A 24,300-nucleotide genomic window follows, 5' to 3' on the forward strand; every position below is an offset into this window, starting at 1 on the left:
CCTTTTGAGCACCACATACATAAAGGTTGAAAACCGTAGGAGCCAGCATACAACCCTGTCTTAGTCCATTCGGAATAATGATTACCTTGGAGAGTAAACCCTCTGTCGTTAAGCGAACCTTCAAACTAGTGTCAGTGTACAGAGCAATAATAATCTGGAGTAAATGAACTGGAATACCAAGTTCTTGTAACTTTAGCCACAGAAGCTGCCTATCTACAAGATCGAAGGCAGAGCTAAGGTCCATCGAGGCCACAAATAGAGGTCTCTCCCCCTGCTTTATGGATTTGGCTATTAAGGTTTTCAACACAAGACCCCCACAGTCTGTTCCAATATTTTTTTTAAAACCTATTTGTTTTAAATCAAGAATGGATTTAGCTGTAATCTATTCTTGCAGTTCCCTTAAGACCAAAGAGCAGAATATTTTTGACTCTGGGTCAGCAATTGCTATCGGCCTATAACTAGTGGGACACATACGTGAACCTTTCTTGAAAACCGGTATGACTATGGAAACTTTCCAAGAAAGTGCAATAACCTTGGTCTCTAAGATGTTGGCATACAATGTGGACAGAATATTTCCCCATATTACAGGGTCCACTTTTAACAATTTATTAGACAAATTATTTGGTCCAGTTGCTCCTGAGTTTTTAGATTTCTTGATAAGACCTATAATATCATAAATTCAAGCCTTCAAAGACCAAGACTGACTTTCAGCAATTATTAATTTACATGTCGCCTCGTTGACAGTATATAATTTGGAAAAATGGCCCTGCCATACATCCTCATTAATAACATTCACAGCCATATCCTGTTGAGGTTTTTCAATTCAATTTCATGTATCAAGTGCCAAAAATGAGTACAGCCATGTCCACGTAAAGCTTTCAACATTAACTCACCATCCTGCTGCATTCGGGAAGCTCTATATTGAATGTGCCAATTTTCATAAGATTAAGTAATTTTGTTTTTTCTCATGTTGTATTCAGAAGTTAGTAAACCTTCTTTTTTAATTGTCTGAGTTCTCTTCTATGTAAAATTTTACGTGTGGTGTCTATTTTAGATCTTCACTTTCTTACCCGTCTCAGGCAGAGTAACCAAGTTGTCAATGGTATTTTTAATGTAGTTAGAGAAATTTAAAGATGAGTGGCAATCATCACGATGGAGCTCAGACATGGATAGATAATCATTTATCATTGTCGATATAAACTTCACATTCTTTTTGTGGCACCATTTCATTCTGTTCCCCTGCTGATTTAACATCACCCCGTGAGTATACTTTTCATTAACAGGAAAATCAAAGGCCATTTTAAAGGTGAGAAAACAATGATCACTTGTGCTAGAGCCCAGAACCTCAAAATCACTTACAATCCTAAAAATACCAGAAGAAACAAAAATATAATCTATAGTTGATTCAAGACCTCTGGCTTTCCAAGTGTGATGGCCCCCTCTGAGAAGATATAACCCCAAGGATTCCGCAAAGTGCATCCACAGCCTTCCACGTAAAATGTTGTTACCTCCCACCCTTGAATGCTGTTCTGCATTTGCCAACATTTCATCACCCAATAGCTGTTCACAAAGATAGTTGGCATTCATATCACCAGCCATAACAATTTGACCTCCCCGGTTTGACTCTCGCCAGGAGTCAATTATTACACCCAATTTGGTCAGTTCCCTTCCAAGTTGCTGGTCAGTCAGTTTGCTAGGGTTCCAATAGATGTTAATAAAGAGGACAGAAAGACAATCTTTGTTTGTTCGTAATTTAAATGCAGCCATAAAAAAGTGGTGTTCCAGACACCATTCCCCGATTTTGGAGAGAAGATTTGTTTGTTTGATGGCTATAAGTAAACCACCCTTTGGGCGACCCTTATTGGAACCATGTTCACAAATGGTAACCACAGTAAACCCTTCCCAGCACAGCTGCTCCCTTGACCAATTCTCCTGAAGAAGAACAAAGTCAAATTGTGATAAATAGCTCATAACTTTTTCATTATTCAAAAGATTCAAGCAAGATTCAAGTTCCAGCTCACCAGTTTAAGGGTCAAACATGAGCTAGAGGGGTTTACCAAGTTTTCTGAGTGAATCGATAGATTCCCTCAGAGTCAAGGCCAACCACCTCCATTCCTGCTTGCTCAAATCTGATTCATCATCTGAAGACTTATTAGCTTGGCTTGATTCTGATTGCTCTGCCACACGCAGCCTAGGCAGAAGTGATCAAACTAAGCTCAGGTAAAGTAGCTACTAAGGATAAAATGTATGATCTGTTTAATGAGATATGACCTTGATCTTTAAATAGTACTTTAAAAATCAGACCCGGGATTTCAGGAAACACAGGTTGTCTTAAATCGGTGTCCATGTTATCGGAAAAGGAATCCACAATATCAGATTCGTGTACATTAAATTTGACTTTGTGGTCAGCTCTTCCCGGCCCACTAGGTGCATTCCCCTGGGTTGAAACGGGGACATCTCCTTTTGGCTGTCTAGATTGTTAATTCCCAAGGTACAATTATTAATAGAGGCCTGATTCTCACCCAACACCTTCAAAATAATACGCCTCTTCATTAGTACCCAGAGCACCAACAATTGTCTCATGATTGGCATTGGAAAAAAGAAACTCACGTTCCCCATTCACATTGTTATTAACATTAGAGTGAGTGTCTATTCTGCCCAAACCAGTATTAACTGAAATTTCAGATTGTTTCACACAAGTGGTTACCTTAGGTTGCCTTTCATAGACCGATTCTCTAGTGTGACCTACACAGTTAACTAATATGGGATGTGGCATTTGTACAGCCTTGGGGGCACTGTTAGTAGTACAACCTTCATGGTGTTTATTACCCCAGACACTTTTTGAGTTTTGATTTTCTTTATTAAGGTCCAGAGAATGAGGTCATTCAAAGATCTGTTTTTCGTTTTAAGGCTTCACTCAAAGTATTCTCCCCTTCTGTGAAAGCACCCCTTTGAGCACATTCCACATCAGCTGTTTGTCCAGTCATGATAGCCGTTGTCAAAACATTAGCCCCTGAGTTTGTCTGAATCAAAGTAGGGTCCAAAAGCATAGCACCCTCTTCACAAGCTAATTGTTGTATATCCACTTTTCTCATACATTTTTGCGACATTTTGTTTCTAGCCGCATTGTTGTTTTTTTTCTTATTTTGTTTGGCCAATTTCTTACTCTGTCGTTTACAAATGTTCACCTCAAAGACGTTGTTGTTAAGAGTCTTCAAGGAGCCATTCTTTTCATTACCAATGTCAGTGGCCTCCGCCTGTGTCTCAATAATTAAGCTTTCTGAGAGTAAACCACCCCCAACTGCTTGTGTAGATGGAATAATGATTATCTCTTCAAGTGCAGCAGATTTATCCAGGGCAATTTTTACATTATCCCTTAGTAGCCCTTGGACATGGGGGTTTCTTTATTCAATGCCTCAGCAAAAGACCCAGTTATATACTGAGGCATTTTCAGAAACTCTGCAGTTAAATTAGTCAGAGCTGCTGTCTGTTTTCTCATTTCCGATAGAAGCAGTCTGTTAAATATCCTAAGAGTTGCAATGAAATCAAATCCTACTCCCCTATCGATCGGCTGATTTGTAGGTATAGCATCCGAAACTGACGCATGCCTTGCCTCCATAGATGGGCTAAATGGGATATCAGCAAAGTTGTTATAGCAAAAACTGCTTTCTTTCATCGCATTAGGTTCCTCCAAAACAGCCTCTTCCACAACGTTAGTCTTCTTCCCCGAAATAAATTCAGGTAGTTCTTCATCTGCAAAGAGAGGTTGCGAGGGATCTATTGCATCCTCTGTAGTTTTACAGTTAGGAGAACAATCCAGTGTGCATTGCAACAAGGCTTCTTCTTCATCACTAATAACTGGAAGAGGAAGAGCAGCAGCCCGCGCCAAACTCGCACAACGTGTGCTAAGAGCATTGAAAAAATCAGCTCTAATATCTTTCATTGCAAAGGCAGCTTTCTTTTTCCCCATCTTCGGGTCACAAAAGGCAGATTGAAATTCACCTTATTGCCCACTTAAGCAAAGTGACCCAGAGAGAAGTAATGGATCAAACAAAACCAACTAAGTCGCAACTTATTCTTGCCAGCCAAAAGTCCAATACTGAATCTTTTTCCACCACAGTAAATCACCAATCATGTACTACTAGGGGTAGAAAGTAACAAAAAAAACGTTAAACCGACACCTCGCACCATGCAGTGCTTACTGGTGCTTCGTGGTGCGCGCGCAGGTGCGCTGCACCATGGGTATTAGTAGAAACAAAAATAAAAAATCGGAGCAGGCAGGGGGCGGAGCCAATGACGCTCGCTGCAAATCAAGGAAAAGAAAGCAAGGTAAGATACTTGAATTACCTAGTACTTCTTACAGTAATACAATAGTACAGACTAAGTGTCCGTACATAAATGTCCATAAGTCTGTATTTTCTGACAAATCCAGGGGCCAATAGAGTTTAGATACAATCCAAAAACGCTGTGTAATCACCTTCAGCCAAAGACGTCCTCTTGGCGGCACGGCAGCAGCAACATGCGAAAACGTCCTCACACTCCTCCAGCCGGTCCTACCAGTAAACAGTGCTTACTGGTGCTTCGTGGTGCGCGCGCAGGTGCGCTGCACCATGGGTATTAGTAGAAAAAAATAAAATAATAATCGGAGCAGGCAGGGGGCGGAGCCAATGACACTCGCTTCAGGCAAAGGCGGTGTTGCAGCCAAAGACGTCCTCTTGGCGGCACGGCACACACTCCTCCAGCTGGTCCTACCAGTAAACAGTGCGTACTGGTGCTTCGTGGTACGCTACATTCAAGCACAGAGACAGGATTAAAAAATGCCCAAATTTGAATTACAAATGCAGGCGAAAAAGGCCAAGTTTGAACGCAGTACTTTCTGAACATCATCAAAGGGTTCAGAATGCACAGAAAGTGCTTTGCAGGAAATCTAAAGGCGGCAAGAGTAGACAGTGAATGAAGAATCCAGAGGCAGACCAGAAAATGGTTTTGGGTGCAACAAGGGCCAATTTGAAGGCAAAAGTCTTGGAAGTCGAGTATTCAGTGAGGCGGGAGGTAGGTGCACAATGATGGAGAACCATGAGTCATGAGGCAGCGGTGGGGACAGGGGAACAAGGAAACGCAAAGCATGCCGAGGGTAACGGAACAGCAGAGCTGTATGAACAACATGCAGATTTCACCAGGGAAGGGGCATGTATGAGAACTACGGCCCCTGTGATGGAGTCAGGGACAGCGCCACCAACACAGGGAAGGACAGAGGTGCCTAGCAACAGTGGATGATTCTGGCCATGGATTGGAGCAGAGAACAAGGAGGCATTCGGAAAAGAAATGTGCAGGACATGTGTAAGAGGGTATCCCGGCACTTCGGCATGCCCAGACAGGGTTTGTGCAGGGCCTTTGATAATGGGCCTTTGAGCAGGCGGCCGGCTCTTGTCTGCCGGCTCCCTGGATTGGCCTCAGCACAAGCATGGCAGCCAATCGGTGAGGAGAAGGGCGGGCATCCACGCACAAACAAATAGGTATCTAAGTTACTAGGGGAATCCAGACGTGGACTCCTTGCTCACTATTCTTAGAGAGGTACAGCTTGACTTATCGGGTCCGCCTTGGGCGGAATGTCCCGGTAAGTCCCCACTCCACCAGACTGAACCTGGACACGATTTTGGAGGCAGCCATGGCGCTAATAGCGCCATGGCTGCCTCCAAAGTCGTAATGAGGCCCAATGTTCTTGACATCGTTGGTGGTGGTGTGTTGAGCACAGGGGCTATTGCATTTTCTTTCTGCCTCTGATCTTCACGCAATTTTAATTCCTTCCCTGGCATCAGTGCACCTTTGGACATGTTAGGTGTGTTTCATTGCACTGTGTTCTCAGAGTCCTCATCCGCCCCATGTGGCTGAAAAGCAGCCACTTAGATCTTGCAAGGAGACAAGAAGTTGAGTCAATAGGTGTTGGCATTGTCTTTCAATGAGGCCATGCTTGGATCCCTGCCACAGTTGAGAGCACATCTCTCACAAGGCGTGCTGTTTCCTCCACACCAGCCAAATCCTGGCCCTTATCACACTAGGCATGTCAGTTTTCAGGGAAGCACCCTTGGACCTCATTACAAGTTTGCCAGAGAGGCTCAGAGAGGTAGTCGGAGCAAAACGCTGCAGTTTCCTGGTGCCCAGAGGATATCTACTGTGTCTATTGCTAAAGAGGTGGAGTCAGCCCTTAAAACCTCTTGTACCGCGCAGAGCAGAGTAGAGAGGTTCCGAGAGGCAGCCGGAGCTGTCTGGGCAGCCTGTGAAGGTTTGCAGGCTGCTTCTCTTTCTCCCTCCCCACTTTTCATTAGGATTCGTTTTGGATTGGGCATCGGAGAGGAGATAAGGCAGCAGGTCGCCGAAGACACTGAAGGTAAGCGTGCGTCTCCACTCAATAAGTAGGTGGAGCTTTAGCGCAAGTAAGCCTGCAAGCATAAGACATTTGTTTGACCTTTTTTTTTTTTGGCCTCTGTGGATACTGTTCAACACATGCAATTCGCCGTTAGATAGCTCAGCGGGTTAAGTGCTTGTTGCCGTGATCTGTGTTTGAAATGCAGGTCGCAGGTTCAAATCACGGCAAGGTCAACTCAGTCTTTCATCTTTTCAGAGGTGGATAAGTAAGTACCAATTTCGAATGGATAATAATGATGTGAATAAATAATAATGAATGCAAATATCTGCTATATGAAGCGATTTGGATAAAAGCCATATGTAAAATAACACATTATTATAATTCTCCATGTGGTAAAAGGTATTTTGGCTTTACAAATCTATATTTCCTGTACTTAGAGCAGCCAGATGTTTCACGCCAAAAGTGGGGTCATTGGCGTCTTCTTCCCAACATCGTGCAACCCCGTAGTACCTCACAGACTTTCCTGGAATCGTGCAACCCCGTAGTACCTCACAGACTTTCCTGGAATCGTGCAACCCCGTAGTACCTCACAGACTTTCCTGGAATCGTGCAACCCCGTAGTACCTCACAGACTTTCCTGGAATCGTGCAACCCCGTAGTACCTCACAGACTTTCCTGGAATCGTGCAACCCCGTAGGACCTCACAGACTTTCCTGGAATCATGCAACCCCGTAGGACCTCACAGACTTTCCTGGAATCATGCAACCCCGTAGGACCTCACAGACTTTCCTGGAATCATGCAACCCCGTAGGACCTCACAGACTTTCCTGGAATCTTAACCCAGTACAGATTCTTGCACATGTGCAGATCATCTTATTCATACTTTTCTGATCTGATTCGCTACTGGACACATCTCAACTAGAGATGAGATCAAATGAAAATGTTTTCCTTTTAAGTAAAAGGCTTCTCCTCATTTATTTGCAGTTTGAGTGACCCATGAGCGCCCCAACGCCGGAGGCCAGAAGTGTCTATATAAAAAGCTTTGGCCTGGGGATGCCCAGGTCTTGGGACATCTATAGTTATGTCCCAAGAGTTCAACATTGTTCTAGCCCTGAATCAGCCTTTTGTCATGTATTAGATATTGACAATGATGTGGTGTTGCCTGCACAAGGAATAAAAGCAAAATTAGCTAACATTGCATGGTTTGACAACTATCCCGTAGTCTTATGAACCTTTGGTCCCTCTGCATAACTCAAAAGTGACTGCAATTTCCTGCCCATCTGTCGACTTTTGTCACCCATTACATCTTATGTGCATCCTTTTTCCTAGCCAGGTCCTTTTACATCCACCCCCTTTCAGGACAGCCCTTCTTCAGTCTTTGAAACATCTCCCTTAAGGTGGGCATGGCTCAACCGGTTTATGAAAAGATCTTGCTGTGTCCTGAGGCTGAGAGTAAGCCTTTTAAACCCCTTTAATTGCTTTTATTCTCTTTTCCTATGTCTTTTTGTGTGAGAGTCCTAACGGAGCCATTATTGCCTGCTTTTACCAAGAGTCTAATTCATACATTTTCAATGTAAATTGCATGCGTTGTGAGGTGTAGGCGAAGTGGGCCCAGTCACATGGACGAGGGAGACCCGAGTCATGTGATGTGGGTGGGTAAATAAAGTTGCCTGGAACTATGTCAGTCTGGAGCAAGTAACCTAACAGAGTAGTCGCAGTCTCTTATTCCTGCGTTGTATGCCTGAGGCCCGTGCGTGCCTGCGAGTGAAACCTGGACCTGCTTGCATGTGCCGGAGGTCCAGTAATCATAACAGAACACTGGGCCCAAGGTATCCCGAGCCGTGTGTGTGAACCGTGTGGAGAGAATGCGAACGCCGCAGCGAAGTGTGCTGCATTCCATACAGGCGTTCCGAAAGCTGTCAAAGGATTGTACGCGAAGCGACCAAACATCACGTTACAACAAGAACACCAAACGTTCCATTCGACTGCTCGACACACCGGTAAGCTGATGAGGTACCACAACATTCCAAAACCACCGACCGCTCTGTTCACACAGCCTGGCACACTCAAGCTACATTTACATTATCACTAGGAAACCTATAAAACAGGGATTGACTTACCCATAGCAGAGGAGAAGAGTGAGGAACTTTTGGACCCCATGACAGCGAGGGAGGGTTCCCTGGTGAGTGTGTGCGCGCACGTGATACGGCAGGCAAGAAACCGCAGGAATCACGTATAAAACACTAGCTGCTCGCTCAGTACAGGCAGCGTACATATCGTGCCCATATGCTAGCCCATGCAGGGCAGGTAGCAGTGCTGCTGACAGAAGGCGCAGCACGTTCAGACCAGACACCAAAAGGCCTCACAGACCACCCTCATGGGGCCGTTTGACCCCTGCACCACAGGGGCTGTGCTCCAGTAGGGCATATGGCTGCAGCAGTTCGAGCTGCATCTACAAGCAAGAGACATTAAGGAGGAGAAAAGAAAATGCACACTCCTATTACTGAACATTGGCACTGCTGCACTACGCCTGTTTAATACACTTCCTAACAACAGAGCATCAGACGATTACAATGGAGCCAAGGCAGCATTAACCAGTGAATTCAAGCCAGTTCTCAATACAGACTACAAGAGGTTCCATTTCTGCATTGCCCGCCAAAGGGAAAAAGAGACTATTGACGACTTCCATGCCATACTGAGAGAGCGCGCGTTGGGGTGTGAATTCTCCAATGAGGAGTTCTGAATCCCCCTACAAATCATAAATGTTACAACAACAATAAATGGACTATCATCCGAGAAACTGCATAGGGCCATTTTATCAGAGAAAAATGTTCCACTACCTCGCATACTATAGATCGGAAGGCTCTGAGAACGAACGGATGACCAAGTTGTGGTGATAGAATCTGCAATACAGCACCTTCCACTTGATAGCCCCCAGAAAGAGGAAGAAGTCGTGGCCATTAAGAAGCGACAGGACAACCGGCCACAAGAGGAGAGGCGCCTGAACTTCACCAGACCTGGGGGCGCACAAGAGCGAAACAACACCTGCAAATGGTACGGCGGCCCATGGCACTGAGGTGAACCGTGCCCTGCATGGGGCGTAACATGCCGAAAATGCAAACGACTCAAACTCTTTGTGGCTGTATGTATAAACCCCTCAGGCCGAGGGAGGTGAACCAACAACAAGAACACTGAAGAGACTCCAACCAACCCGTATCTCGTCAACCGAGAGAGAGAGGGAGAGGGAGAGCAAGAGGGTTCTACAGCATGCAGAGATCGCCCAGTAGCAGTGGAACCGAGGAATCCTCTGACGAGAGTGCATCCCCAGACAGATGTTGGAAAGATAGATGGAAGAAATCAAGCAAGAACGTACGTCATGTACACAAGATCTCCACCATAAAACCACATAAAAAAAACAGGGGAAGAAGAGAAAACACAAAAACGCCCATCTTGTACCATCCTGTCAGATGGAAGCCCCACCAAGGTGGTCATCGACACAGGGGAAACAATCAACGTCATGCCTACCCACACATATAACAAGCTCAACCCAAAACCAATGCTTTAAGACAGGTGGGGGAAACTATTTGCATATGGCAGCAGGAAACCACTACCAGTACAAGGGTTGTTCCAATCAAACCTAACATATGATGGAACTTCATGCTGGACAAGAATATATGTTGTGGGTGCAGGCCTGGAAACACTACTTAGTTGCTGAACAGCAGAAAAGCTGCACCTGATACAGTTCGCTTTCAACGTCAATCCGACAGAGATTGATGAACTCATCAGGAAGCACCACCAAGTATTCCAAGTTATTGGGTGCCTCCGCTGCAGAACAATCAAGCTGCACATCAATCCGACGATAGAGCCAAAAGCTGTACGGCACCGCCATGTCCCATTTCACATGAGAGAGGCAGTGGAAAAAGAGCTAGAAAAGCTAGAAAAATCAGGGATAATAGAAAAAACATCCGGGCCCACCCCTTGGGTATCACCAATGGTTGTCTCACAGAAACTAAAGCAACCAAATGTCGTAAGGACATGCATAGACATGAGCCTACCCAATGCGGTAATCGGACGGGAGTGCCACGTCGCGCCAACTATCGACAAACTAATTGTAGACCTGACAGGAGCTAGGAGTTTCAGCAAACTGGACATTAGGTCAGGTTAGCACAAGCAGCGTCAGCACCACGTCACGCCAACTATCGACAAACTAATTGTAGACCTGACAGGAGCCAGGAATTTCAGCAAGCTGGACATCAGGTCAGGTTATCACTAGCTGCATCTTGCTAAGGAATCAAGATACATAACAACGTTTTCGTCCCATCTAGGCCTACGAAGATATAAAAGATTAAACTTCGGCATATCCTCAGTGGCAGAGGTGTTCCAAAACGAGATTAGGAGAGATCTGCACAGCCTCGAGGAAACCACCAACACCAGTGATGATATACTAGTTTATGCCATCTCCACCAGCGAACACCACAAGAGGCTTGCAGCAGTCCTGCACTGACTAGATGAGGCCGGCCCACCCTAAACGGCAAAAAATGCGGGTTTAACAAAGAGGAACTCACTTTCTCTGGATATGTCTTCAACGCAGATGGCGTATCACTGGACCCGGCAAAAGTGAGTGACATAAAAAGCACAAGAGCCACAACCTCAGCAACTGAAGTGAGAAGCATTATGGGCATGGTGACATATTGTGCAAGATTTATACCCGACCTCGCTACCCTCGCAGCGCATTTAAGAGAATTAACAAAGAAATGACAAACAGTGGGAATGAACAACATCAACATGCATTCTAGCAAATAAAGGACACGCTGTCCAGCACCACAAGGATGGTGTTTTTCAACGTTGAAAGAGAAACCAAACTCTTAGTAGATGCCAGCCCAGACAAAGACAGCAGCATACACCCGATCGCGTTCGCCAGCCGTGCACTAACGAAGACAGAGCAGAACTACGCGCCCATCGAGAAAGAGGCACTGGCAATACTCTGAGGTTGTCGCCATTTTAGAGTATACCTGCTGGGGCAACCTGCTGGGGCAACCGGCCAAGGTATTCACAGATCATAAGCCACTGATCCCAATCTTCAAAGGGTCTGCGCCACATCCGCCAGCAAGGCTAGAAAAATGGATGCTGCAGTTACAACCATTTAACATCGAGGTGGAATACAGGGCCAAGGCATAGTTAAGACACAATCATACTTAAAGTCCAGAATGTGGATGCCGCGAATGCATCAACGCATGATTGAGCTGATTGAATCCTGCACAGCATACCAATCATCGAGGAGGCTAGCAGTGCCCGAACCAATCATCAGTGCACCACGGAGCGACACGTCAGTAAACATGGACTTTTGCACCATCGCCTGTGAGGGGTATCTGCTAGTCCTGGTCAATGAATTTAGCCGCTACCCAGAAGTTGAACATGTTAAATCCACAAATACGGAGTCAGTGATCACTGCGCCTGAGAAAATATTTGCGGTGCCTGGAATACCCGCCAGACTGAAGAGTGACAATGGTCCACCGTTCACCAGTCAAGACCTCAAACAATTCCTACAGGACCTGAACTTCAAACACTCGAAGATCACCCCACACTGTCTGCAGGCCAGTGGCAATGCAGAACGGTTCATGGGGTCTCTGAATAACGTCATACGGATTGCAAAAGAACACAACCAACCATGGCTGGCCGCAGTGCATAGGTTTTTGCGGGCCCATCGTCAAACCCCACACATGTCGACGGGGGTAAGCCCATCAGCGCTCATGTTCGGAGTGCCGTTTCAAGCAGAGCTCCCGATACACCTGAGCTGGGTAAGCCCAGATCCCGGCATACCCCTCATCGAAGAAACACAAGTCAGGAGAAATGAGCAGGAAAGCCAAGCCCATTGCGTTCTCCACCAGGAGCTACAACCAGGGGACACTGTGCTAGTAAAGAACCAGGCACTGCAAAAGAGAATTACGCTGAATTACGAGTCCCTCCCACATTGAATGATGTTTGGACACTTCACCTAGGACACCCTAATCCCTACTACGCACAATGGTTCCTTCCATTTCCCATTGGGCTGTCTTGAACTGGGCTCTTAAATACCAGTCTTTCACTTTCCATTTACACTCTCCACACGATGCGGCAGGTGCTGTTATATGGACTGACTTGAACCTCACTGTTTATCCCTTTTTGGGTGGGAACGTCCGCTGCAGGGTCTTTTTCTTTGTTTTTGTCTGTCAGTCTTTATTTTTGGCGCCACTATCCATGTTATGGAAGCAGGGTCAACCCTCAAACCTATTCTACCATTAATCCCTGCTACCCTTGTTTGGAATTATGGGATTTGGCATTTTCGTGCCTGCCGAATGCACAGTAAATGTGCATTCAGCATTTCTTTCTAAATAGTCTCAATATTTTCTCGCAATACCATTTTAACTACCTCTTTGTTTTAAAATACCACCTAATTACAGGCTTGGACCAACACATGGAATATTTATTTCAGGGAGTAAATGCAAAGTACTACATAGGGTTAATAACCACATTTACCAGATGCAGTGCTTTCTATGTACCCAGGCTATAATTATCCAATGCAATCCCAACCTGTAATGCAGATACGAAGCTAGGGGGGGCTAGAGTGGCTACAACCCTGGGTCTTTTGGTTGTACCCCCAGATAGAAGTTCAGTGGCTACAACCAAAATGCTAGCTAGCCCCAAGTCCGGACAGTCCCGACATTAGCGTAGCCCCGGATCTTTTCCAGACCTAGCAACACCCCTGCTGTATTATGTTCTTTCCTAAATAGAGTGTATTTAAAATGCCACTTATTTTTTGTTCTGTTAGCATCATGCCTTTAATGAGGTCTCTTCTCTAGATCTCGTGTACCACATTGCTATCTTTTATTTGGGACCCTGGCAGGTAGTATGATCAGACCACCGTCCTTGCTATATTGATGGTATGGGTTGTTTTTTATTACTATCCTGGTCCTTATAGGTGTTTAGGAAGCCCCTTATTTGGGCATCTTTGTACAGGTTTGTCGTTCGGTACATAAACACAACTGGGAGGCATGTGGTGATGTGGCAAAGCCCAGTGATGTGAGGGCCCCGCCTAGTCCCTTTCAAGTGCCAGTGGGGAACACAATAGTCCTCAATCAAGTACCCTGAACTCGTCATATTGAAGGGCCTCCCCTTTTCCACCACAGACCATCTAGTCCTGTAGGGCTGCTTTCATTAATCATTTTAGCACAACAGCTGGGCACCTATTTATGTGCGCAGTGAACTCCTCCAAACAGTACATGTTTCTTTGTTTGGTGGATAGGTTCTAGGGATTATATTCAACTAAAATGTATTGAAAAAAGAAGCAAATGGCCATCTGGATTCCAGGAGAGTAGCACATACAAATTCAATTTACATTTGCTTTCTATGCACATTGGCAGAGAAAAGGGTGAGACATGGGTGAGGGGTGCTTAATGACTTGGCACCTTTTGGTGCTTGTAGGGAGCGCACTTTGCTTCCTCTCTTGGCAGAATACGGCTACTTGTTTCAGGGTGACTCACACCCTATCACAGATGCAATATGATTCATAGATGATTCTATTACATGGAGTTTGTTATTTACTGATGAAGGGTTATGTTACATGTACACTGTAGCCTGGGGGACATGGGGACCCGAGCAGACTTCGTCTGCGTCATCCCCACTCACCCGGACACTCACCCGGACAATGGTCCATGTTACATGTAACATAAATCCCCGCCATGAACAGGGACCTACTACCCATGTAGGTGATAAAACTGCCCCCTATGAATGTGTCCCCCAACTTGTATTAACATTCAAAACCACTTTAATCATGAATATTCCTACTCCAGTAGCAGCGATTATATTTGCGCCATTTAGAGAATTAAGGACCTACTCTAGAAGTAGAGATCACAATGGTTGAATATCCTTGTGTATAAAGGTTTGTTACCTATCCTTGTGTATAAAGGTTTGTTATCTATACAAGGGGACCAGCAGCACGTTCCTGCATAAATATTCGATTTACTTCATATCTACCCATGTATACTTTACGCGTACATAAAATGCAGTATTGTACTCATCCGCAGTGACAGTCCACGGAGAGGCCAATAACATATACGCATGCGCGTTAAGTACACACTTCCTTTCCATGAATAGGTTGGAATTTTAGTTAATATAAATGTGCATGCGCGGGTGAGTACCGGCCCAATCCCAGGGTCCGTGCTACTCACCTTGCACATGCGCGAATATACGTAAGCATAATAAAATCACAACATCCGGGCCACAGTGTACTACTCTCATGCCGGACTCCAGAAGTTTTGCCAGTTGTGCTTGTCTCCCGTGTAGAGGCAAGAGACGTTCCATTATCTTTATCTTTTTACACAGGCCTCATGAATTCCATATCTCGCGGCTCTAACAATTGTAGAGTAGCTATAGCTGTATTAGCAACGAAGTCGATACATGACTGCTTCACAGTCATGTGGTTCATTCATCGGTTCATTTTAACTCCTTACGCTTATCCACCTCATACTTCTCCTTGTGAGACCATATAAGATTAGGTTTACCTTTTGAAACGCTGAACACAGGTTATTTACTTATTAAGGATGGTGGGATGGACGACTTCGGACATCCGTGGACACAATAATTAATACAGGATACAAGTCACCGGGGGCTATCTTGAGTGTCTAGAATTTCCTAAAGTAGCAACTAAATCTACACTTCTTTCTGCCTTTACTCTAGAAATTGGTTTCTGAGTGGGTCTGCTTGAAGTGGATATTGTCACACAGCAGTGTGTACGTGCGCAGTCACATCCAAATCCAAGAGTGTGCCCAAAGACTGGAAGTAGAGATCTCACCAGAATAAATATGAGGTGGGTCATGTGCAATTATCTAGTTTTGAATTGTTGACGTTGAGTTTGAAAAACAGCACTAATAGCTGGCCATTTTCTACATTTCACTTTAGGGATTGAAGGTGTGGACATACATATACCTATATTTTGGAACCAGTAGTATCATTTGCCCTGAAGATGGACTGTTGTATAGTCTGAAACGTGTTGGCAACACAGCAAAATATTGGTGCTATTTGGGATTGGTGACTTTCAACCAAAGAACCTTTTTTCTTTTCTTTTCTTTATGACTAAAAGTGGACAATGTTAACATATGCCAAGTGTGGAAAGAAAACTCCTTACATTTGTGCCTATAAAAAACTTTGTGTTGCTACGACTGTGTTAAAAAACGGGACTTTATATTGTTTCTTAGCCAAAGAAAGAGGCGACCTTTATGTCACATATGTTATGTTTTGAGTAAAAACTGTTCTTTCAGCTTTATAATTGAAGTTCTGTAATGTAAAGTCTGTGGTGTTAATTTACTTTAGTTTTCTTTCTTGTTTGAAAAACATTTACAAAAAATCTGGCACTGTAATTGATTAAAATAACCCGCAGAGGGTATTTTTCCTTTTATAAAAGTTTGTGTCACAAAATTGATTTCATTACCAGTGTTGGAAAAAAATGTGTTGAATTGAGAAACTTTAAACTTCTAAATTGAAATATGCATAACGTCTATACAGATTAACATCTAGTGAAACTACTACCAAGCCTGGGAGTAGACATAGACCTCCCCAGACCTAAGTACACTAACTCCCTAAAATAAGAGACTGAACGATACACAGATTGATAACTGCAAGTAGCGGCGCTCATTTTGAACTCTGCTAACTCGCCACACTAATACATTTGGGATTTATCTCTCCTTGGAGTGCACTGAGGGTTGGCATGTAGCAATACATGTCTTTTTCTCCAGAATATGGCTACTTGTGCCATAGAATTGTATCCTTCTGGTCTAAAGCCCTGCATTACATGATAGCTCGGTTTGTGCTACACGAAATGCAGCACATACAAAGATGCATATATTGTGGATCTCCCCACATCGCCGCATTTGCCCTTCTTTCTGAAATTGTGAGACAAACTTTAACCACTTCTCATCCTACATGCCCGAAATCTCGCCTACCACCTCATTTTCTAGCTCTATGTTTCGTGTTATCGGTGCTACCTTAGCCAATGCCTTTGCTATCCCAGCCTTTAGCAACTCCCTCCTGCAAATTCCACAAAGTATCCTTGATGTTTTGATGTGGACTATTATACCTCTCTGTTGAAGTCCAGAGTGTAGCATTTAATGTACAAGTGAAGTAGTAGTTTCTCTGCCGCTGGACCCGTGCTGCTGTGTGGTGTTTACACAGACATTTGGGTATGTTAAAAAAAAATATGCAGCTTGTCTCTAAAACACTAGTTCCAGTAAAGTGAGACCATCCTTATGTTTCAGCTCATAGATTTTGGAACGCTACGGGTAAAAAGAGCAGCGGTTACAATTTGTGGATGCATGTATCCATACCAGTGATTTGTTCGGAACTGTTACATGTTCATTTCTCTGCATTTGTTTGGTATTGTTATTGGGGGCAAACCCCACATGCCACCTTTCAATGCGGCCCCACCCCTTCGCCAACCCCCAAAACCCTAATACATAATTTTAAATATCCTCTAACCCGGAACCACCGAAAAATGATTGAAGAATTGTGGTGAACGGGTGCAGTGGGTTGGGACAGTACCATTTGGCCATGTCTCTACCCACTCTGTGTGCCCACTGGTAGCCAACAGCACAACAGGCCGTGCCTTTGCTGGTGTATTGCGTCATTCGGATTTTGCAAGTGCAGGAATTCAAAGACAGGTCTTCTGACAGAAATCAACTTTGTAATCTCGCAGACCAGTCTTGTTATCATGATTTATGTCTTGCTACTGTGGGAGCACACATTGTTTTTTAAATAAGTTCAGCTAAATAAATAGCTTATTGATATAGATGTCAAATAGCCTGTGAGAATAAATACTATGAGGCCAAAACCGCCAAGGTTGTTGGCACTATGAAGTGGGTTCTAACTTTCTGGAGGTGGGCCCCGATATCGGTAAGTGGTACAGTGTGGACATTGGCAAACATAGGCAGGACTGAGGTATTTGTAGATGTGAGTGCGATATGGTTTAGTAAGTGGTAGGCAGCCTCTCAAGGGTGCCTCTGAAATGAGACTTTGCAGAAGGAATATCGACACGTGGCCTAGAAAGAAGCAGTAGGCGCTATTGGCAGTAATGACAGATAAATGGGAGTACAGTCCCTGAAGCAAGAGTGCACATCTTCCTCAGGACTATATATTTTCTTTAAGGACAAATGAGGTACACAATAAGAGGCCAAACATCATACAGGTTTGACGCCAACAGTTACCAGGAGCTACTTTTGGCTACCTATGCCTGCTGATGCTGAACACACACCTATGTGCATTTGGGACAAGCTATAACTAAACATTAGGGTGCATCTATGCAAGATTTAAGGCATAATGGCTGGTAAATAATGGACAAGAATATAAGATTGAATCGTATGCACAAGTTATACTTGCGGAACGCTGTGTACTTGAACAGAGGATCACTGGAATGGCCCTCATGTTCCCCATGCGCATGGCAACCGGAAGGATGAGAAACGAGAGATGCAACTCACTGTTCGGCTAACCCACACGCGCACCAGTGTATTCTACGCATTGTGGGGTGAAATAGCCCTAAAATGCCATAACTACAGGCCAGAGTCAGAGAGGGAGGTATGCCCCTCAGCAAAGGCCTACACATGGGCACTTACAAAATGAGGCGTGTCCCAAAACACGAAGGAGCAGATTTAGGCATCTAAGCCCAGTGAGTTCTGTAAATGATTCTTGCCACACATGAGGGGAAGACCTCATGAGACTTTTGAGAAAGATACGGAAACGCTGGGACCATCTTGGCAAAAAGCAATGCCTTCAAAGTCCCTTCCTTTGTATTAAAGACAGGCTTGTCAAAATGTGTAAAAGATATTCCATAAAGGGACTGTAAGTTTGTTCATCATGAGCCCATCATGAAAAGACATAATTCGCGAAATCCATGTGGAGTTATGTGAAATTACCCGAGAATGAAGGGTCACAGCTGGAACTTTCTGCAATAAAATGAAAATTTTGCTTTAAATGTTAACGCTTGGAGATTTAACATATTTAGCTAATGTTTTGTAAGATACATTATGTTACCTGTCTAGAATCAGTGATTGCAGGCAACCACTGAGTGAGGGTGTTTACATATTGAAATTGTGTTATTCTAAAAAGTTGATTTAAGAAAATGCTTGCAGTGGGGGTAAATGCTGGAGTTTCACTTTAATTTCTGCTGTGGGCTCTGAGGTGTGATGCTGCTGGTGTCCAAGCCCCGTTGCCAAGGAGATGGGCTGAGGAACTCTCTGTTTCCCAAGTTTTACAACCAAAAGCACTTAATGCTATTATAAACTCTGCCGTAGACGGCACTCAGCCATTTCAAGCAGGAACAGCAACCCTCATGACATCACAGCCACACATGGCAGAGGGTGGGGCAGAATTATGCAGGGGGTTGGCGTCCCATTGCACACAATATGATATGCTTTTCTTTATGTAAAATCCCCAATATCCATCTCAGAATAGTCATGTGCGGATTTCTGGAAAGCTATCCGCAAGCTGTATCTGATCAACCGAAAATGGTCATGGTGGCCTAACTTAACAAAAAATTGATTGTGATTTCTGCGTAAATATGATATGTATCAGGCCTGTCACCTTATCTAAATTGGCTGCTTATTAGTACAATTGTAACAGAATCCTTCCCAAAGGGCAGTCACCACCTCTATGGAGCCTGGGTGGACCTCTCTCAGGTGTTTGATGCAGTCAATAGAACCCACCTTTGGGAAAAGCTAAGAAGTTGGGGGTTGCCCTCCGGCTTACTGGCTATAATTGTAGAGCTTCATGAATGCTCCTATTTGAGGATAAGGCTGGACAGGTGGGGGAGTCTTTCACTACGCATCCAGACCGAGTGCTGGGTTAGGCAGGGATTCATGTTAGCCCCCTGCTTGTTCAACCTTTACCTAGCCAACTGGGCCGTAAAATTGAAAAAAATGTGGCCTGGTTCGTCCAAAGGTGGGATCGGTGTGTTTGAATTGGCTAGCCTATGCTGCTGACATAGGGCCTCATTCCGAGGCCAGCAGTAACCGAGCTGGAAAAACCGACAGGTTACCGCCGGACTCGTATTACCATTCTGCCTCCATGATTCCCGGAATCACCGGGTCATTACAACCCCGGTGACCCGGTAATTCCGGAAGTGGAATTCGGTAAATCCCCATTCCCATGGAGTCCCATAGGACTCCATGGGAATGGGGAAGTGGAAACACCGGCACCATCTTGTAATGGTGCCGGTGATTCCATGTCTGGCTGCAAGCGGGTGGTATTAAACCCGCAAGGTCAGACCTGTTGGAATGACACCTCCCACCTGCAGAACTCGAGATCACCCGGTCCAGAAACAACAGTGGCAGCGGGTTTAATGCCACCGTTATTTCCAGACCGGGAGACTCTTAATGAGGCCCATAAATTGCTCGATAGCACCCTGGTCAGACTCCAGCCCTTGTTGGATGCACTGGGAGAGTACGCCACAGTAAATGACCTCAAGATCAATCCAGTCAAGTCCAAAATTGTAATCTTTAAACAACCGGCAAAAAGGGTCCTTTCTTTTACTTGAAGACTGGAAGAGGAGGGCATGCCAGTGGAACAAGGGATAGTGTATCTAGGTTTCAATCTGGGCTCCTATCCATCACACAGCATGTTAAGGGGATTTTGGACGTATAAGTCTTGCAACTGGCCTATCAAATGAAGAAAGTCAAATATGATCTCTGTAAATTCTCAGTGATGCCCCTAATACAATTTTACATTGGAAAGGCCATCCCAGTATTGCTTTATGGGACTGGTATCAACCAAATATTAAAGTTAATAGACTGGGTAAGGCTGGAAGGCAACATTTGGAAGATCGTTCTCACCCTCCCACAATCCCTCCCTGTGGCCTGTGTCAGGTACAAATTGGGGCTTCTGTCCCTCCTCTTCCATGATGAATGGAGGATGTTATCAACTTACAGGTTGATCCTGGTCTCTTGGCAGAACTCCCTCTATGAGGAGATTACTATTGAACTCCAGGGTCGCTGTAACACGTTTCTAAATAAATTGAAAAAACTGGCAGAGGGAATCTTGAGATCGCAGTAATGTACAATGCAGGACTTTGTGGATAATCATCTGCTGGGGAACAATTCCCTAAAAAGAAACAACTGTACTAGAACCATTGCGGAAATGCGTAGCCAAAAGGTCCATCAATCATGTTCTCTCTTGGATAAGCCACAAGGGACTCTGATGAGGTACCTAAAGTGTTCACCTAGCGCAATGGTTATAGCCGATTTTCTAAGATTCCGAATGAACATTCGGCCTACAAGAGAGATTCTGTAATTTAGGAATAAAGAACTCTTTTCTGATAATCTCTGTAGACGTTGTGATGACCAGTGTATTGAAGTTTGAGACGTGTTCTGAGTGAGTGCGAGGGAACCAGCGAGCTCAGAGACAGAAGGTTAAAGAAATGTATAGATAGGGAATGGTGGTTGGATTTGCAGCAATTTTGGTACCGATTGAATGCGGGACACGAGAGTCGTCTAGTGTGGGAAATTATTGCAGTGTTGAAAGAACTGAAACTAGTGGGTAAGGTGGGCTAAAAAGGGAAAAGAGAAAGAAAAGGGATAGAGGAAAATCTGTTTCAGTTAAAAGGGTCGGGCAAAATTATCTGACTCTCATACTTGATCATCAGAAAGCTCAACCAGTGTTCTGTGTTACTTCTTTTTATTGTATAAATTGTCTTGTTCTATTTTATTATTACATGTATGTGAAAAGTCAGATTTGTTAACTGTACCCCATTAAAAAAAAAAACTAAAAAAAGACAAGTTTACCGGTATCCTGGCGGTAAATCTGCCTTGATACCGGCAAATGGAAATACTGATATGGCACTCGGTCTGGCGCTATTACCGCTGGATTACGAGTGCCGGTGTCAGTGGAAAATACCCATTCCATGGAGTCCAATTAGGGGGATTAGCTGGTATTACTGGCACCGGTAATGATGGTAATACTGGCAATATTTGCCGATAAGGTACCAGAATTACATCCAGCTCGAGGTCATTTTGGCACCTCACCTGCAAACCTGCAGTTGGCCGGTGCAGAAATTCGTAGTTGGCCGGTGTGTGAAACGTGCCAGTATATGTTAATACTGGCATGTTAATTCCACACCGGTCAACTTGTAATGAGGTCCATCAGCAAAGCTACTCACTGGAACTCACTACCGCCACCTCTAAGGAAAGACATCCCTTACTTTCAGTTCAGGACATACATTATACAATGGATGAAGGACCATGACAAATAATACTCCCTGGTGGCTCCTCATGCCACTATCAGTGCCATCACCAATTGTATTATTGTTCAGTGTACCCCCGCTACCTCCTGCTACTATATAAACTGCACTAGATAAAATGTCTTTGATATCTGTTTACCCATGTTACCACTGTATCCCTATTGTAAGTCCACGGGACGTTATTCAATTTGCTGTATGTAACTAAGCTATATAACCCTCTTACTATGTTCGCGCCTTGTTATCCTTGTGGTTATGTGCGCATTATAAATAATAAAACAAACAAACAAACAAAATCCCAGCTGTAGGCGTTGGGAGCTTAACCATTGTGCCACCACCTCCTCCACCTCTTCCCGGATGTCAACTCCCAGGTGGCCTCAAGCCTCAAATTCTTGCATCTCGCATGAAATGGAATGATGCAGAAATACATGCACTTTTTGCAGCCTTGAATACTTCATGATCAGGACCCCTCTTGGGTTGTAGAGAAAGTGAAGGTAACACAGTGGGGGTCATTTTACACTTTGCAGAGAAGCATATAAAGGCTTAAAAAAAGGTGCAAAGCCGTTTATGCCTTGCAAAACTGCTCCGTTACATTTTCAAAAAGGTTCTACAGGCAGAGCAGGAGGCAGGAGGTAAAATACATTTTTGTCTGCAAAACCTCAAAGCCAGCAGGAGATTTTCATGTGCACATAATATCCTCCAGAAATGAGCACCTGCAAAAAGCAGGCAGATTTCATTGGAATACATTATAAACGACGACTGCAAAGAGAAATTTGCAGACGCCATTCAAAGTTTTACAAGATAGGGAGTAAAACGAAAGCGTTGAGGGTATTTTGCCGGTTTTCATTATTTCAATTTATTTATTTTATTTATTGTACATTTTTACGGTGCTTATACAACAAGTAAATTGTGTTTCAGAGCACCCACAGGGGAATAGAGAGGGAACATGGGAATGAAAAACAGATATAACAATGAAAGATAGACGTGGACCTACTAGGCCTTGTGAGCATTCAGAACGTGCAAGTGCAGAGACAGAGAGAGAGAGAAGGGATGATGGGTTGGGGGATAAGTGCAAGGTGTACCAGGATGGAAGTGCTAGGGAGTGAACAGCTGTAAGTGCCAGGGTGAGTGGTCAGCCCTCTATAAATAAGTAAGTGCAGGCCTATGGTGGCATAGGGCAGTGCAGAGAGCGGGCGGGCGGTGGCTGAAGGTGATTGGGTGCGGGAGGCCAGGGTCCTGGCAGACAGATAAGGGCCCTGGTCACCAATCTCAGCAAATAAGGGGTTTAGCAGAGGAGGGATGAATGGAAGGAAGAGGTGAAAAGGAAAGTCTTGAGGAGCTTCGGAAATTTGACGAGATCCGATTCCAGATGAAGAGGAAGGGGGAGACTGTTCCATAGGACGGAGCCTGCCGAGGAACGCGATCGGCCACTAGCCACTTTTTAGCAAAGCGCTTGACAAACAGAGAGTTGGTGCCGGAGGAACATAGAGATCGGGAGGGATAGTATTTAGTGAGAGCAAGTTGTAGATAGTGAGAGACTTATGGATGATACCGGGTATTCAAATTTGATCCTTGCAGCAACTGGGAGCCAGTACAGATATTTTAGGGCTAGACACTGAAAAATATGAAAAGTGCAGACAAGGTACCCAAACTAAGGGGAACCAACATAAGCGCTAATCTTTGTGGTCCCCTGCATGCACCTTGCATGTGTTGTAAAACGATCCCAAGCATGCAGACATAGCATCGTAATCCATGCTGTCTGCTGGTCCAAATGTCAAGGCTTGGACTGATCTAGTACTTGTCCTTCTGCAAAAAGCAGCTCTTGATACAACTCCAGTACAACCTTGTGTGAAAACTAACTTTCTCAGCTGAGATCACCTGTACTCATGAGCAGATATAAATCAGGGATGTTGACAAAATAATTTGGCAACAGGTACATAGTCAGCTGTACTGCCAGTTTAGCATTGACCTGGGATTGTTTTGTGCCAAAATTGCATCCAGTGAAGATGCAGGAGAGACGGCAGGATATCAGGAATACCTGTTCTCTATCAACACACGCATCCATTAAGTCCACTTCGACCTCTTATTCCTCAGATACAATGGCTGAACCTGCACCTAATCCAACTAGAATACCTGAGTATGTGCCACTATCTCTTACACAGAAGGTTCAGATGAAAGTGACATTGACATTCAATGTATATGATATTTTATTTTATTTTCTTTAACGTTCTAGGATCCCCAATGCACAAAGCAGTTGTTGTAGCTGATGCCAATTTTCCTGTAGCCACATTACTTCCACACCCTCTTGCAAGTTTAAGTGCTCCAGACAAGTTGATACACGATATGGTCTTTTCTTCTCCCACTTAGAGGAAATGTCACATTTAGTTATGCTGTACTTGATTGTCACTACAATGATCTAATTCCAAATACTAGTAGCCACTACAGGATGGTGGATGTGATGCACACTCAGTTACAGCCACTGAGTGTATATCCACCCCTGACAATTCTGCGATTTTCTTTTCCCTACTACTATTTTGCCTTATCACAAAAATAAGGCATACTCCGTTACAGTGACAGAATGTTTAGCCCTGTCACCAAATAATTGTATGATTTTCTCTTTGTTAGTGCTACTAGTATTTTGCATCATCACGAAATGATGGAAGATTCTGTTGCAGCCACT

The sequence above is a fragment of the Ambystoma mexicanum genome, chromosome 3p (genome assembly GCF_040938575.1).
Source record: "Ambystoma mexicanum isolate Mex_15411 chromosome 3p, UKY_AmexF1_1, whole genome shotgun sequence".
NCBI classification, from domain to species: Eukaryota; Metazoa; Chordata; class Amphibia; order Caudata; family Ambystomatidae; genus Ambystoma; species Ambystoma mexicanum.